The following is a 16,421-nucleotide window of genomic DNA, read 5'->3' on the forward strand; positions in this document are numbered from 1 at the left end:
TGCTGTACTAAAGTTTTTTTCCCCCTCAGGAAAATGAAAAAAAAAAGAATCACAATGGCTTTCCCACAAATTTTGGAAGGAAAATTGTTACCAATAATATTGTCAATCAAGGTCACAGCCACTTTTCAGTAACTGCTGAGACTTTACAACAACTTTAATGCCAGTTTGGTTGGCTGTGTTTTTGCTGTCAACATGTAACCATTTTGGAGAACATTATAGAAACCTTCACCAGAAGCAAATGTATAATTGGAAATGCCACTTATGTACAGGGTAAATATTAAGGAGCCTCTTCCCGCTTGGAGTTTCACTCTTACTAGTTCAAAATATTGCGTCTGAGGCTGACTTGATTCCTTCAAAAAGGTGGCAACAGAGCCAAGTACATGCACAGAATTTTTTGATACTGTTATTGTTTCTCAAAGTTGGGCTCAGGATGTTTCTTTGAACTTTCACTAGTCTGTGTTTTCATCTACGTGGGTATATGTTCACTGACACAGATCCCAACCCCTTTATAACTTAGCAGATAGCCTTTGAGAATCACTGTGACTCAAGCATCCATTATGCTCTGTTTAATCTTGTCAGGAACCTCTCTGAACTTGGCTGGGTTGGTTCACAGATGGCAGGCTCACAGACTAACATACTTTACTTGACACCTTTCCAACTTGGTAGGACCCATCAGAGCTTGGGCTTAATCAATGTAGTCTTAAGAAAATCCAAGGTTACATAAACACTGAGATGAGGTAGCAGAAGAGGACTTTAAGGGAAGATATTAAGATTTAGGTGATAATATTTGCACTTGAAAAGCACAAACTTTGTAAAGTACCTCTGTCCCTTTTCATCTCCCATCTGCTCTTAGGATCTTGTAGATTTTATTCTACTCATTTTTAGTTATTACCCACAATGTCCTTTTAAACTGAGATCATATGGCCTGTTGCAAAGTTCGCTGTATTTGGAATCAGAGCACTTGGATCCACCCTTATCAGCTTCTTCATCCATAAAACAAGAGAGATGGATCACATGACCTAAAGTTAATTCTAGCTGTCTCATGATCAGAAGACAACTGGAACATCCACCCACTTCTGTCATGTTACCAAATATACAGAAATTGTATTGATTTTCATTTTGTATTTCTTGACAAATTTTTTCTAAAGTGATATTTTAATTTTGGGGAAAACATTTATTATATATATATATATAGAGAGAGAGAGAGATTCTGTATTGTTTCCTATTGAGTTTATTATATTATGTTACATGCTACATCCTACTATGCTTTGTTACATAATATATTACATTAAAATATACATATGCATATATGCAAATCTCTCTACCTCTCTATTTTTCTCTCTATTTGTCTTTCTATCTACCAACATTCAAGTCTGTCAGTTTCATTATGTTAGTCAGTGACAGATGCTACATGCCTACCACGAAAAAGATGAAGTAATGCTTTGTGCAATGTATAGGAAATAGCTAAATAATATTCAAAGCTTAGGCTTCATCAATTGCAAGCCGACCGCATGCCCACAGCCAATTATTGTACATTGTGGATATCAGCAGAGCTTGTGTGTCTTTCTGTATCCGTGCATATCTTTTTTGAAAATCTAATTTAGACCAAAGCTTTATTATGTGGAAGGAAGAAGGGGAAAGGAATAAGGAGATTTAGTTTCATTCAACACTGATAGCTGTGGTTTTCAATACTCATTAATCTCTAGGCAGTTGCCCTTCTCTCACACACAAATAAAAGCTAACCACTCAGTAATGTCCAAAACATCACAATGAGCACGGCACGAGACTCTAGTTCATTAGGGTTCTAATTTGTTCCTAGCATACCCTCATTATGAAAACTGCTCTAACGAGTGACCTTCTACCCTGTTAGCATCGTCATGAAGCTCATTCTGACCATACTAGGCAAAGGCTCATCAGAGTTTGGACATAGGAGAGACCTTAAACTTCATCTCGCTTGATCCTTTGTTTTACAAATGAGGAAACTGAGGCCCAGAGAGAGGTAATGACTTATACAAAGTAATAGCAAGTAGAAAAGCAAGGACTAGAGCCAAATTCTCCCAACTCACAGCATGGGGTTCTTTCCAATACATTTCAATATTCAATTCATTAGTATAGCAGTAACTATGGACTTTCCTCACATACATGATTTACTACATTTTCTGCCCAAATGAGAAACCAGTTTGTCTGTCTTCTGCTAAGGACTTTTAGTCATTTTCAGTCACTAGATAATATAAATTAAATCCACTGCCAAATATTTACACTGCACCTACTATGTGTAGAAGAGTGTGCTTCCTTGCCTTCAGAGTGCCTACAATCTACTTGGCAAATTGCATCATATACAAAATTTAATTTTTCAATTAGCATTTAGTAAATACCCACTCAATAGAAAGCATTGTTCTAGGTTCTGGGGATACAAAGAGAAAAACAAAACAAAAAAATATCCTTGACCTCAAAGAGCTTACATTTTATTGGTGTGATGAAGCACATACAAAATATAAAACATCACATGCAAAATTATATGAAAATAAATGCAAACTAAATTGGGGAAAATAAAAAGAGCACTAGTAACAAGGAAGAATCAGGAAAAGGCCTGTGTGAGGGGTGGTTCCTGAGCTACATAGGGATTCTACTACTTAGGGTGGGTCTTACAGGCATAGAGGATAACACAAACAAAGGCATACAGGTATGAGATGGAATACTGGCTGCTAAGGAAGAGCAAGAAGATCATGTGGGTCCGGGGTGTAGAATGCAAGATGGGAATACTGTGAAATTGTCATGTGAACAGTGGCACAGTTAAATGAATTGTCTTCCAGGACTTTAGAGGAAGTTGAGATGCCTAGGGCTTAAATAGTCAGGGAAGCTTCAGGAAAGATACTATATGGACTGGGAGATGAATTCACATTTATGTAGCACGTTACTGTTTCCAAAGTTCTTTAACATAACAATTATGTGAGGGAAGTAGCTTTATTAGTATGCCCCCTCTTTTGATGAAGAAGCTGAGTCAAAAATACAATTTTGGACATAGCTAATGTGGGACTTTGTTTTGCCTGACTGTACATATTTGCTACTTGGGTTTCCTTTCCTTTTGTTTTCTTCCCCCCCCCCCCGCCAGGAGTTGAGGTAAGAATGAAAAAAAAAAATAAATGCTTAATTGAGTATATAAAATTTAATTTAAAAAGAAGTTACTGAATTGAAAATAAGGTGAAAGAAAGAAAAAAACAGTTCAGAAAACTAAACAACAAACTAACCAATTTTAGCAATATAAGAGATATTCCCATACACATAATCCCTCTCCTCTGCAAAGAAGAGGTGTATTTTCTGATCTTTTCTCTGGGGTCAAGCTTCGTCATTATAAAGAAGTGGTTGCTGTTGTTTACCTCTTTACATTGTTATAGTCATGGTATATAACATTTTACTTCTTGTGATTACTTCATTCTGGTTGAGTGAATGTAAATCATCCTATACTTCTCCATGTGCTTCATATTCATATCTATTTATGTTAAACCCATGTTCCACTATACTCAGCTGCTACAATTTGTTCAACCATTCCCCATTTGATGAATCGACTTTGTTTCCAGTTCCTTGGTACCACAAAACTTCTGCCATAAATGTTTTTCAATTTCATCATTCTAAGGAATTACTTAGTGTTATGGAACAGATCAGCCACTGTTTAGCAACTTATAAAAATGTCTTCAGGCACAGAGAGGATAAGTAAGTTGCTTTGGGTCACACAGCCAACATGTTTTGGAAGCAATGCTTCAACACAGGTCTTCCTGACTCAAAAGCCAGTTCATGCTAACTAAATTATTTTAGGGGGTATGAAGCAGTCTATAAAAGACATTTATATAATATTTTAGGAAGTTAGTGTAGGTGTAAGATTTCAAGGAAAAGACTAGGGGAGACTAATGTCTGGGTGACTAGTTAGGAGACTACATCAATATTTTAGGTATGAGGTGATAAATACTTGAATGGGAGTAGTGACAATGGGAATGGAAAGAAATGTATGTGCCTAGGGACATACAGAATCATTACGAAGAGGACTAGGTAACTGTTTGGATAGAAGATGAGGAGGAGAGAGGAGTCAAATGTGCTCCTTGAAACTTTGACCTTGGAGATGTCAGACTATAATGGTAACATTGATGGTGTCAGTTGAAAGGTAATAAGGAGCTTCTCTTCCTCTTTGGGGTAGTAGATAAGTTCGGGCTTAGTTAAACATTTTAAATTTTAGCAGATAGAAGGATGGGTTTAAGAAGCATCTACCTGGAGGTAATAGTTGAAGCACAGAGTGAATGAGCTCTGTCAAAGAAATAACACAGACTAGAGAAAGATCAGGGTCAGGGGACAAAACTTTAGGCGATAATTCTTAAGCATTTAAAATGTGACTGGGTACTCTCTACAACCCATCTGGTAAAAGGAATTTTTTTTTTAACCTTTGGGAGTTAAACCTACTTTGATCAGATCATGGGCTTTAGCACCTAGGTGTCTTCATCCCTCTAACTCAGGTTTTCAGAATGCTCAGCACAATTACATGTGTTAATGAATATTTAAATATCTTTGAACATAAGAGATGATGAGTTTAGAAGAAAAAAGAGTTTTCTTTGAGGATTGAAAATGGCAGATGCATTTGTTGGGATGTGGAAGACTTCTCAGAAACAAGAGTGGGAGTACAAGGAGGGGTATATAAGCAGAATCCAGGTCCAGAAGAGAGAGATGAAAGATATTAAGGACACTAACACAGAAGAGAGAGGAATTTCAAAACAGCATATATGGCTAACTTTGCTACCATCAAGGTAGCATCTTTAAAAGGATCCAAGGGAAGAAAAAAATCAAGGAGAATTTTTGTTGTGCTTTCCCACTACATATGACCACTGTTCATTTTTATTCTGAGGTATCTAAAAAACAACCTTCCCTTCATAATACTTCTTGTCAAATTGGTTTTTAGTTTTCTGAAATATCTTAGTTCCTGTGGTAAAAAAAAAAAAAACCTGAAAGAAAATACCTTAACTTCAGAATGTTCTAAAATATAGATTTGTTTTTTAATCTAGGCCTGAATATTTCCTATCTAGATTTGAATATGGATTTTTTTGAAAAAAAATGTAAATCATTATTGCTTTATCTACTTTTATTTCTAGTTTTCTTTTGGCAGGTTTATTCCCTCCTTTGTACTTTTAGGGATTCTAGTATTAACAGTTCTTTCCAATAGATTGCTCAGTAAACTGCAATAGTGGATGGGGGGATGTTAAAATTTGTTTTTACATATATTTTGGAAAATAAAATTCTATTTAAAAGAAAAAATAGTGGATGGGAGAAAGAAATCATAATTTAAATTTTGACATGAATCTTTATTTCTTAAAACTAATTGGACTTTTCTGATAAAAAATCACTAGCATAGCATATAATGTAGTCTCTGCCTCACCCTAAAGACCTGTGATCTCTTCTCCCTGCCTGAAATTAAAGAATCAATATTTTTAGTACCATGCCAAGTATCTTTGCTCCAAGTACAATAATAGATTTGTATGAAAGCACGCTGATACCTAAAGGGTATTTTATCAGAAAGATAACAGATGATAGATATGACAGATTGGTAGATATATAGATTATATATAGACGGATGGATAGCTATAGAGAGGTAGATAGATGATAAGTAGATGTGTAGAAAGATAGATATAGAAAAAGAAAATATCACATATCTGGGATCTCAGGGGTCCTCACAAGGCTCTATGGGCTACTTAGGGTATTTATGCAATCTTATTCATTAACAAGTTGTTTTGAAGAAAAAAAAAAGATTGACCTATCAGTGGTAACAGAAATTGGTGATATAAATTCAGAGCCAACTTGCAATTTGAGTTTGAGGCTAGTTAGACTAGAGCAGTTGTTCTCAAATGGCAGTTCAGGTACTACTGGAAGTCGCTGAAAGTCTTACAAGGAATCAATGAATTCGAAACCATTTTCCTAATAAAACTATGATATTTTCATTCTTAATACCATCAATACCTATAGATATAACCCATATAAATAAACAAAGTTCTTGGTTGTGGGGGATCCTCTATAATTCTTTGACTTCTTTTTTGGAGGGAGGGGTGAAGCAATCAGGGTTATGTGACTTGCCCAGGGTCACACAGCAGTGTCAAGTGTCTGAGGCTGGATTTGAACTCAGGTCCTCCTGACTCCAGAGCCAGTTCTCTATGCAATCCTCAATAATTCTTAAGAGGGTAAAGAAATCCTAAGGACAGAAAGAATGAGAAGCTATGGGTTAGAACACTATAATTCTCTGCTCAGTAGGGTATGCCAATAGTAGAATGTAAGCTCCTTGTGGGCAGCAGCTATTTCAGTTTTGTCTTTGAATCCCTAGAACTAGCATATCACATTGCACAGTTAGCATATAACAAATGCATTTTGAATTAAATTGAATTAAATGAGTTGCCAAAAGAAAACCCTAAACAACAGCTGATGGCATCACATGGAGATGAGGGGATATCTCACCATTTGAGCCATTCTGCAATTAATAAAAAAGTTTGATTGTGGTTTAAACTTTTTCATTCATAAAATGTTATGCAATTTGTAAAATTAGCTTAAGATTTTTTGTTTTTTGTTTGTTTGTCTGTTTGTTTTATTGAGGCAATTGGGGTTAAGTGACTTGCCCAGGGTCACACAGCTAGTAAGTGTTAAGTGTCTGAGGCCAGATTTGAACTCAGGTCCTCCTGACTCCAGGGCCGTGCTCTCTCCACTGTGCCACTTAGCTGCCCCATCTTAAGTTTTAATCTGTCTTTATTAATTATGAACATGGAATTAATGTTCCTTCTTCTTGAAACATGAAACCCAATAAAAATTCTTTTTCTCCTCTATTTTCTGCTACCAGGTAGCATTTATTTCATTATAACATAACTAACATTAGTCCTACACCACAGTAAATACTAAAAAGTTATGGAATTAAGGAAGTCTCTTCCTTCTCAAGCATCCACAACTAACTGTCAGTGATAGGGAAAGGCAGAAATATTTTCTTCTTTTTGGTAAGGTTATTAAACATTCCTTCTTCCCTCCCAATGTCCTAGGCTTGCAACTATTTCGACTTTTCCTCTATTTGATACTTGGTAAAATACTTTTCTTCATTCTTTCCTGTCCTGGGTATGAAAAAGTAAATGCTGCATTACTCCAACTTAGGTAAACCTTAGGATAATTTTTTAAGCAGCAGGAACCAGGGCTATCTGGCTGAGTAGATAATGATATCAGCTGCTTCCTTCCAAAACAACAGGTGCTTGGGCATAAAAATGTATGCCATCATACTGAGATGATGACATCAGTTCATACTTCAGCTTAATTATAAACTACCTCCATTAATCCTGAAATAATTAAACATTTTGTGTGTGCTGCAAGGTGAAATGTAAAGTTATAGGTTTCCGGCTATTCATCACCTGGTTAAAAAAAGGGGGGAGCTTTTTCATAATTTTGAGTTATTTCCACCAAAATGTGTTATATTTGAATCAATCTTAGTACATTCTCTTCCTTTTACCAGAGTAATAGTCAAGACAGAAATGTTTATTGTATTTTAAAACTTGCATTGATATACCTATGATGTGTATGTACACAGACACTGTATGTATACAAATATAAGTTCACCATGAAGAAAAAACATGTTTCATTTTAAAATAAACCTGAATCACATTAGTTATTTCTTCTGTTTTTAGCAGTTTCCACACAAAAGGACCAAATTTTACATATTTGTTACATATTAGAATATTTACATATTTTATTTATATAAAATATTCATATATTTTTACATATTAGAAATGTGTCCTAATATTTCAACAAAATAAAGATTTTTTTTTTACTGTGCCTGAATATCTGGTCTGAAATCTAAAACAAATATTTTTTTCAAAGACTTAAGTAAGAATGCACATTAAAATATGGTGCTATATCTCTTATATTTTCAAAATCAGGGGAAAATCTATGTTGAAGTTATTTTGCTAATAAAATTACCATCTAAAATCAAATATAATTTGTAAAATCTTTCAAAAATGGTTTCAGGTCTTGCAGAAAGAAACATAGTGGATGGAAGATTACATTATCTTCCCTTTAACTTTAAAATATAGTACTGACCTTCCTTAAAACAGATGTTAGCTTCATGAGCCAGATGTGTCTCGGCAAATTAGTTATAAGAACTACATTCAAGGACATAGCCATTTAAGAATTAATAAATTATGCATTTGTCATTTGTTATTGGGTAAGACTTAGGCTGACATCTTTGACATGAATGAAAGTGTCCCAGTCCACAGAAATAACATTAACAATTTAAGAGAGGAATTTTCTAGAAGAGAGAGGGTAAAAGAGCAAAGTACTGAGTATGAATGGTGAGTTTAATCACTAAAAATTTACCATCTTTGGTTTAAAATGAACTAATTAAAAAGTAAGTTTTGGGGAGTCCTTGGGAATGTACATTTATTTAAAGATAGCAGGTATAAGTAGTTGTTTAGGCATTATTTGCCTTTTTCTTTCTTTCTTTTTCAAGGGAACCAGTCAAAAAGCTTCTCTTTCTTAGTAGGCACATCATGATAAATTCATGCAAGAATTTTATTCTTTATAAGTAAAACTCAGCCTGGAAATTTTCGGGGGATTTAGCTGTAACATTTGGATGACCATATGGAACTCTTAGTGGCGCCCCGGGACCACGCAGCTCTGAAATCTGATCACTATCTCCCCAGTGACAGCTGGGGCCTTTACACCATCAGAAAATTTTCAGACTTCTAATTTGTCATAACTACCTCCTGTGGAAAGGAAATATGTTATGTAGTTAGATACAAGAAATCTTAGTATACATAACTATAAATGGTTAATTCCTTTACTGGATTATTTTTTTATAATTCACTAATATAAAATCCTCTCACCCCTAGATACCCCAAACATATGGAATATCTTGGTAAATGATGTCCAGACACTCTCTCCATTCCTTAATAAAATGATTTACATGGAAAACTTATCATGAGGAAGAGGTGGTCACAGGGCTCAGCACTGCAATGTACATGACATTTAGTGTTTTGTTTTGTTTTTTTTTTTCTCCAAAAATCCTCTTTGCCACTTATAGGTTTGGCCTGAATTGCTCTTGTCTGAGCTAACGTGGGGCAGCCTGGTGGTGCAGTGGTTAGAGTGGTGGGCCTGGAGTCAGGAAGACTCATCTTTATGAGTTCAAATCTGACGTCAGACACTAGCTATTTAATCCTGAACAAATCACTTAATCCCTTCTACGTCAGTTTGCTCATCTGTAAAATGAGCTGGAGAAGAAAATGTCAAACCCCAAATGGGGTTATGGAGAGCTGGACATAAATGAAACAATTGAATAACAACAACAAAGCCCCTTGAGAGCAGACCTATTTCATATTGGTCACTATATCACAGTGCCTACCATGGTCACTCTTGTGTACTATATAGAAGGACTGGACCTATGATTTATCAATATAAAGAACATCAGGTACTGATAGTTTTAGAGGATTGCCTAGACATTAAAGCCGGCAAATTAGTAAACATTTATCAAATGCTTATTCTAATTTAGGCACTGTGCCAAGTGATGGAGATGCAAAGAAAGGCAAAATATAGAACCTGACCTCAAGAAGTCCATGACCTAATGAACCTTGCCTAATATCAAAGAGTTACCATGTGCAAGAGGTATGACTTAAACCCAGGTCTTCTTGACTACATGACTGATTCTCTACCCATTACACCATACTTCATCTCATTCTATATATAGTATGTGCTCAATCATTTTTTGTAAAACTGAATATGATTCAAATCTTATAAATATATATAATATACTGAAGTCTAGCAGTTTTGATCCCTCAAGATACTATCTGTTGCAAGACTGAATGGTATTTATCCTCCATTAGGTTTCTATCAAGGCCCTTGAATCAGAGCTTCCTATATAGTTAGTCTTCCAATTTGGAAAAGTCACTTTCCTTCACTCCCTTTTTATCCCTGAATTGTAATGATTCCAAATAACCCCAGAGAACCCTTTGTGATGTTTTCCCTCTCTGCTTTAGGACATTTGATGACTCATATTTTTATACGTTTACAACTTCTACCTCTCTTTCTATGGTCATTCCCCAATTCTTCATATTGTTTGTATTTACCTAAACTAAATTTCCCTTTTTGTTAAATGAGTAGATTGGATAAGATGGTGTCTAAGATCCCTTTAAGCTCTAATGTGATGATCCCAAGTTTTGTTTTGATAATCTACCCTCATTTCAAATTTAACATAACCAGTTCAAACTTTCTGCTCTGTTTTTAACACATTCTTATGCCCAACTTTCCATTTATGTCAATATTGCCATGTCTCCTATATGTCAGATTTGGAGATGAAAGTAGGACTAATTCCAAATCCCTTTTCCTTTTCCCTCATTGCTCTCAAACCTGATAACTGTATCCCACAGCATTACATACGAGAGTGTTGTGATAGAATAAAATGCAGAACTAGGAATTAGGGGATTTGGGTTATAGTTCTGCCATTAATTAGCACATGAGCCCAACAAAGACACCAGATCTTTGTGTTACAATGAGCTAATCATTGTTTGGATTTATATGATGTCATAAGAGTAAAAAAACCGACATTTAGATACATTATATCAGTTGATGGGAAATTTACAGGCCTGATTTCTACCTCTAATATTCCTTCCAGCTCTTAAATTCAATACTCTTTCTCCTGTCTTCTCTATAGCACTATTACAACTGTTAGTCTTGGCTCTGGCTGCTACGATTGGATTATTGCACCTCTGAATCCTTTCTCCTTGAACCAATAAGTACTGAAAGCTGGAGCAAAGATTATTTTCCCTTTTGACATGTCTATGAAATTTCTTCTTCCTCATGATTTTCATTGACCATTCATTACTATCTTCATAACTAATTCTGGTTGTAACCTCCGCTTCCGCCTTCACTCCCCATTCACTGTCTAACTTTTTTCACTCTTTTACCGAATAGCCTGCTCTAACTTTATCCATGGCTGCCTACTGAATCATAGTCATAGCTAATCTTGATATGGCACATTGAAGTCTGCAAAGGTTTTTTACAGGTTGTCTCAGTTCATTCTCACAGATACTCTGTCAAGGGAGGGGTTGTTATCATTATGTCCACTTTACACATTAGGAAAATGAGGCTGAGAGAGTTTATGTGACTTGTCCTGGATTACACAGTTGATAAGCATTGGTGGTAAGATTCAAACTCAGGCCTTTTTGACTCCGAGTCCAGTCTGCTACTCAATATGCTTCCTACCCGCCCCTTAGCATAGGGTAAACTTATTAAGGGCATATACTTTGTCTTACTTTATCTTTGCTAAGTAGAGAATGCTGCTTTTTTGAATTTAGGTTTATAGCAACTGTTTGGGAAATTCAGATGAACCAGAGATACTCTCTGTCCACAAAAGTCAAATGTTCTTTCTGCCTGAATGATTTGCTTTATTGTTCTTTTAAAGGACAACTGATTTTTGATTAGTGAAATATGCCATACTAGAAAACATGATAATAATATCCAATTCCTTCCCATCTCAACACATCCTATGCCCTGCCATACCATATTGTAGCAAAAGATGTCATGAAATATTTATTAAACACCTACTGCATATAATGCAGTACTTTAGGCTCTGGCAAAGATATACATTTATGATGAGAGATAGTCCCTGACCTCAAGGAAGAAGGGAATAGTCTTTTATGGTCAGGGAGGGAGAAAAGAGACCAAAATAGGTAACTAGTATTCATCATACTAGTTAATAAAAATATTACTGTATTATAAAGCAAAGAAAATACATTATACAATGTAGCAAATTTAACTTCTTGCTAGGGTTATTACCTAAACATATAGTTTTATTTAATCCATTTTAATTAGATAATTTCTTTTGAAAATGTGTTCTTTCAGTTGTTGTCATTTGTACAAACTTTATCTAATTTGGATTATGGATTTCTAAGAGTATGGGAACTGACTATAACTTGGATTTGTGTTTTACAAGTCCTAGTTGGGCACTATGAGCGATGGATGAAAATCTATGTCTTCTTTTTTTTTTGTGGGGCAATGAGGGTTAAGTGACATGTCCAGAGTCACACAGCTATTAAGTGTCAAATGTCTGAGGCCAGATTTGAACTCAGGTCCTCCTGAATCCAGGGCCGGTGCTTTTTCCAATCACTGTCTTTTAAGATGGTGATAATGGTAGTATCCATTATAATAAGAATGATTATAAATATTGGTAAACTGAGGCACAGAAATGACAGGTTACAGGAATAATCATCAGCTATATTAATTCATTTAAGGACATCCTCGTTACTATGTCATGCTTTTATTCTAACTAGAGCAAATTTGTGGTTCAAACAAAATAGTTTAATATATGTATCCATATTTTTAAAATAAAAATATCCATAAATTTCATAAGGATCTAGAAATTGAGGGTTCACTGAATGCAAACCTTGGTCTTTTCCGTGATTATAGCATGAGGACAGAGTTTGGTTCCCACATTGTCATTCTGTAATGATATGGGATAAATCAAGCATACCCTATGTACAGTGATTAAAATGAGCTCCATTTACTGGTATATATTTCCTGGCTCCTGTCACTGCCAGGGTAATTGCTACTGCCAAGGCTTTACATTCAATAACTCCATCAGTCAGTCCAAAGAAGTCATGTGATCTTTGGACATGGTGCCAAACCATGAAGAGTTGCTGAGGAGCCTAGGAGGTGGGAAAACTCATACAAATGAGCTCTTTGGCAGAATTCTGTTCCTTTCACAAGGACCCCTACATTTCAGAGTGCATAGGACATTTTGCTAGGAGCATGTCCCAACTGTGCTTCGTTAGAGAAATCCCAGGATGTTTCATCACCACTAACAGCCTAGTTTTGTTTGTGGTTAAAACTAAATGGTACCAAGTATATGCAACTTGATAATCAGACATGTCCCCAGGATGAGTTTCCAAAGTGATCATGTCTTCTCAAGTCAAAACATGGGCCTTGATTTTATGCCATGAGATTTTTTTATTTTTCCCTTCACACCCAAGGCAACCAACATTCTGCACAGATTTCTTCAGTTGTACACACACACACACACACACACACACACACACACTTTTTTATTTAGCACTTCTAGACAATTGTTTACCCTAATGGAGAGAAGCAAAGAGGTTTCTATGAAACAATAGAAAAAATAATTTGTGTGTAACTTGTAATGTATTTAGAGGCACATAAAATTTAATACTCTCAATTACCTTGGACTGACTATCTGTCATTTATCTATCTATCTATCTTTCTGTCTATCTATACATCTATCATCTATATCTCTACCTCTCATCTATCTCTCATCTATCTAAACATCTATCTCTCATCTATCCATATATCTATCTTTATCTCTATCATCCATATATACACATATATAGGTATATTTACATATATGTATAGCCCCAAACTGATATAATGTTTTAACTAACTTAAACAACTTAGTAAAAAACAAAAACAAATTCAAACTAGTTGTTCTACAAAGTTATTTTTTCTTTTGAGAATGACACCTTCCTTCTTTCTTTTTCTTTCTTACTCTCTCTTTTTGCTCCCCCTCTGTGTCTTTCTCACTTATTCCTTTGACTCTCTACCCCTGGGCCCTGAATAATGTGAAGTTAAAGAGAAAACCTAATGGTGCCTAAGAATATAACATTACAAGCTTCTATTTTTATAAATATATATTTATTGTAGTATATATATAATACATTTGCATACTGTATAGGTATAATAGCATATATCATGTATATAATATTCCTGTATCATATATGGTATATGGAAATCCTTATATAATATACTATATATGTCATATTCTTTTATAATTTATATAGCAATTATAGATTCATATAATAAATTCCCTGTGTAAGAAGCAGTCCTGGTAGAGTTATAATAATATTTGTATTTGCATCACCCTATCTGTTAATTGTCAATTCCAACTAATAGCTAAAATTAGAAAAGAATAAAACAAAGCAAAACCCAACCAAACCAATCTGTCTTAAAGTGAGTGAGAAAAGATAAGGTTAGTTTATTGATTAAAGCTAAAACTGAATTCAATATTGAATTTTGTTTCATTTTCAAAATATTTTGGGGGCTGATGTATATACATACTCAATAATTTGCTATTTTGATAGCTCCTTGATATAGGTACTCCCTCTATCAATGTAGAACTCAACCAAATGGGCATTTTCATCATCTTATTCTCATTAATTGCTTCCCATAAATGGTGCTCACTCAATATGCTAGAGACCTTCTAATTCCTTTGATACTACATGCATACCAATAGAACCACATATATCACAAAAGAGATAGAGCACAAAGGGACTAAATACTGTTCAATATCTTTAAAAATGTGCGAGAAGTTAAATTTCTTCATGCAAGAAAATTTGGCAATGGTAATATTTCAAGAATGTGAAGGGATCCCATTTGGAAGGATTAGATATATCTAGCTTGACCACTGAAGGAAAAACTTGTGGTAATTGAAAGAAGTTGCTAATAATTAGTTCTCCATAAGTGGAATAGGCAAGCTCAGAAGTTGGTCAATTCTTTTTCCTTTTTTAAAGTATTTTATTATTTTCCAGTTACATATAAGGATAGTTTTCAACATTTGTTTTCACAGGATTTTTAGTTCTAATTTTTTTCTCCCACTCTCTCTTCCTTCCCTCTTCTCCAAGACAGAAAGCAGTCTGATATAGGTTGTAAATGTACATTCACATTAAACATATGTCTATATTAGTCATCTTGTGAAAGAAGAATCAGAGCACAAGGGAAAAACCTCAAAAAAAGAAAGAAAAAAACAGTCCCAAAGTAGAAATAGTACGGTTAAATCTGAATTCATAATTCTTCCTTTTTTCTGGATGTTGAGAACATTTTCTATCGTGAGTTTTAAAAAAATGTTGTGGATCGTTGCAATCCTGAGAAGAGCCAAGTCTATCCCCATTGTTCATCCCACGATGCTGCTATTACTGTGTACAATGTTCTCCTGGTTCTGCTCCTCTCAGTCAGGTTTCTCTGAACTCCTCCTGCTCATCATTTCTAACAGCACAATAGTATTCTGTTACATTCATATACCACAACTTGTTTAACCATTCCCCTATTGATGGACATTCTCTCGATTTCCAATTCTCTGCCTGTTTGTTTGTTTGTTTGTTTGTTTTGTGGGGCAATGAGGGTTAAGTGACTTGCCCAGGGTCACACAGCTAGTAAGTGTCAAGTGGCTGTGGCTGGATTTGAACTCAGGTCCTCCTGAATCCAGGGCTGGTGCTTTATCCACTGTGCCACCTAGCTGCCCTGATTTCCAGTTCTTTGCCGCCACAAAGAGAGCTGTTATAAATATTTTTGTACATGTGGGCCTTTTTGCCTTTTCTATGGTCTCTTTGGGATACAGACCTAGCAGTGGTACCACTAGGTCAAAGTGTATGAACAGTCCCATAGCTCTTTGGGCATAGTTCTAAATTACTCTCCAGAATGATTGGATCAGTTCACAGCTCCACCAACAATGCATTTGTGTTCCAATTTTCTCTACATTTATTATTTTCTTTTTTTGTTATATTAGCCAATCTGATAGGTGTGAGGTTGTTTTAATTTGCATTTCTGTGATCAATAGTGATTTAAAGTATTTTTTCATATGGCAATATATAGCTTTGACTTCTTCATCAGAAAACTGCCTGTTCATATCCTTTAACCATTTCTCAATTGGGGAATGACTTGGGGTCAATTCTTTTTCACTGGAGGTCTTCAAACAAAAGTGAGATGAAAACTCAATAAGTATGGTTAGAGGGGATTGTTGACAAATATCAGGTTGACTATATAACATTTGAGGTCTCTTTCTGCCTGGAGATTCTGTATTTTTGCCTTATAATTGTTTTTAGAGAGTATTAGGAATTTAAAACTCAAAAGATCTTGAAGTGCATGTAGAAAGCTCCCCTCATTTTATAAGTAATTGAGGCACAATGGTGTTCAGGACTTGCCCAAAGTTACATAGGTGATAAAAGTTTGAATGGGGATTCAAAGTTTTTTTTCTCTAATTTAAAATACAGTCCACTTTCAGCTCCACCAGCTTGATATGGGCGAATCCAAAACTTCTCTTCATCTTTTGTAGTTAGAAAATGAAACATAATTAAAGTATTTGACCCTTTTGCTATTTATTATAAGATGCTCCCAGCACTATTGCCCATACAGCCACTAAAATATACTATAAGAAAGCCCAAACTATTTCCCCTTAATATACTTTCTTAAGTGACATTTTCAATATCAATGTATATTATTTACATGAAACTTTTCATTCATCTGGTCCTTTTACATTGGAAAACTATAAATATAATGGACATAAATGACATAGAGGTGCTATTAAGTGGTAGGCTTGAAAATTCTATTACTGAATTGATTTTTATTAAAAATTTTTTTTAAAGTGA

The sequence above is a fragment of the Dromiciops gliroides genome, chromosome 3 (genome assembly GCF_019393635.1).
Source record: "Dromiciops gliroides isolate mDroGli1 chromosome 3, mDroGli1.pri, whole genome shotgun sequence".
NCBI classification, from domain to species: Eukaryota; Metazoa; Chordata; class Mammalia; order Microbiotheria; family Microbiotheriidae; genus Dromiciops; species Dromiciops gliroides.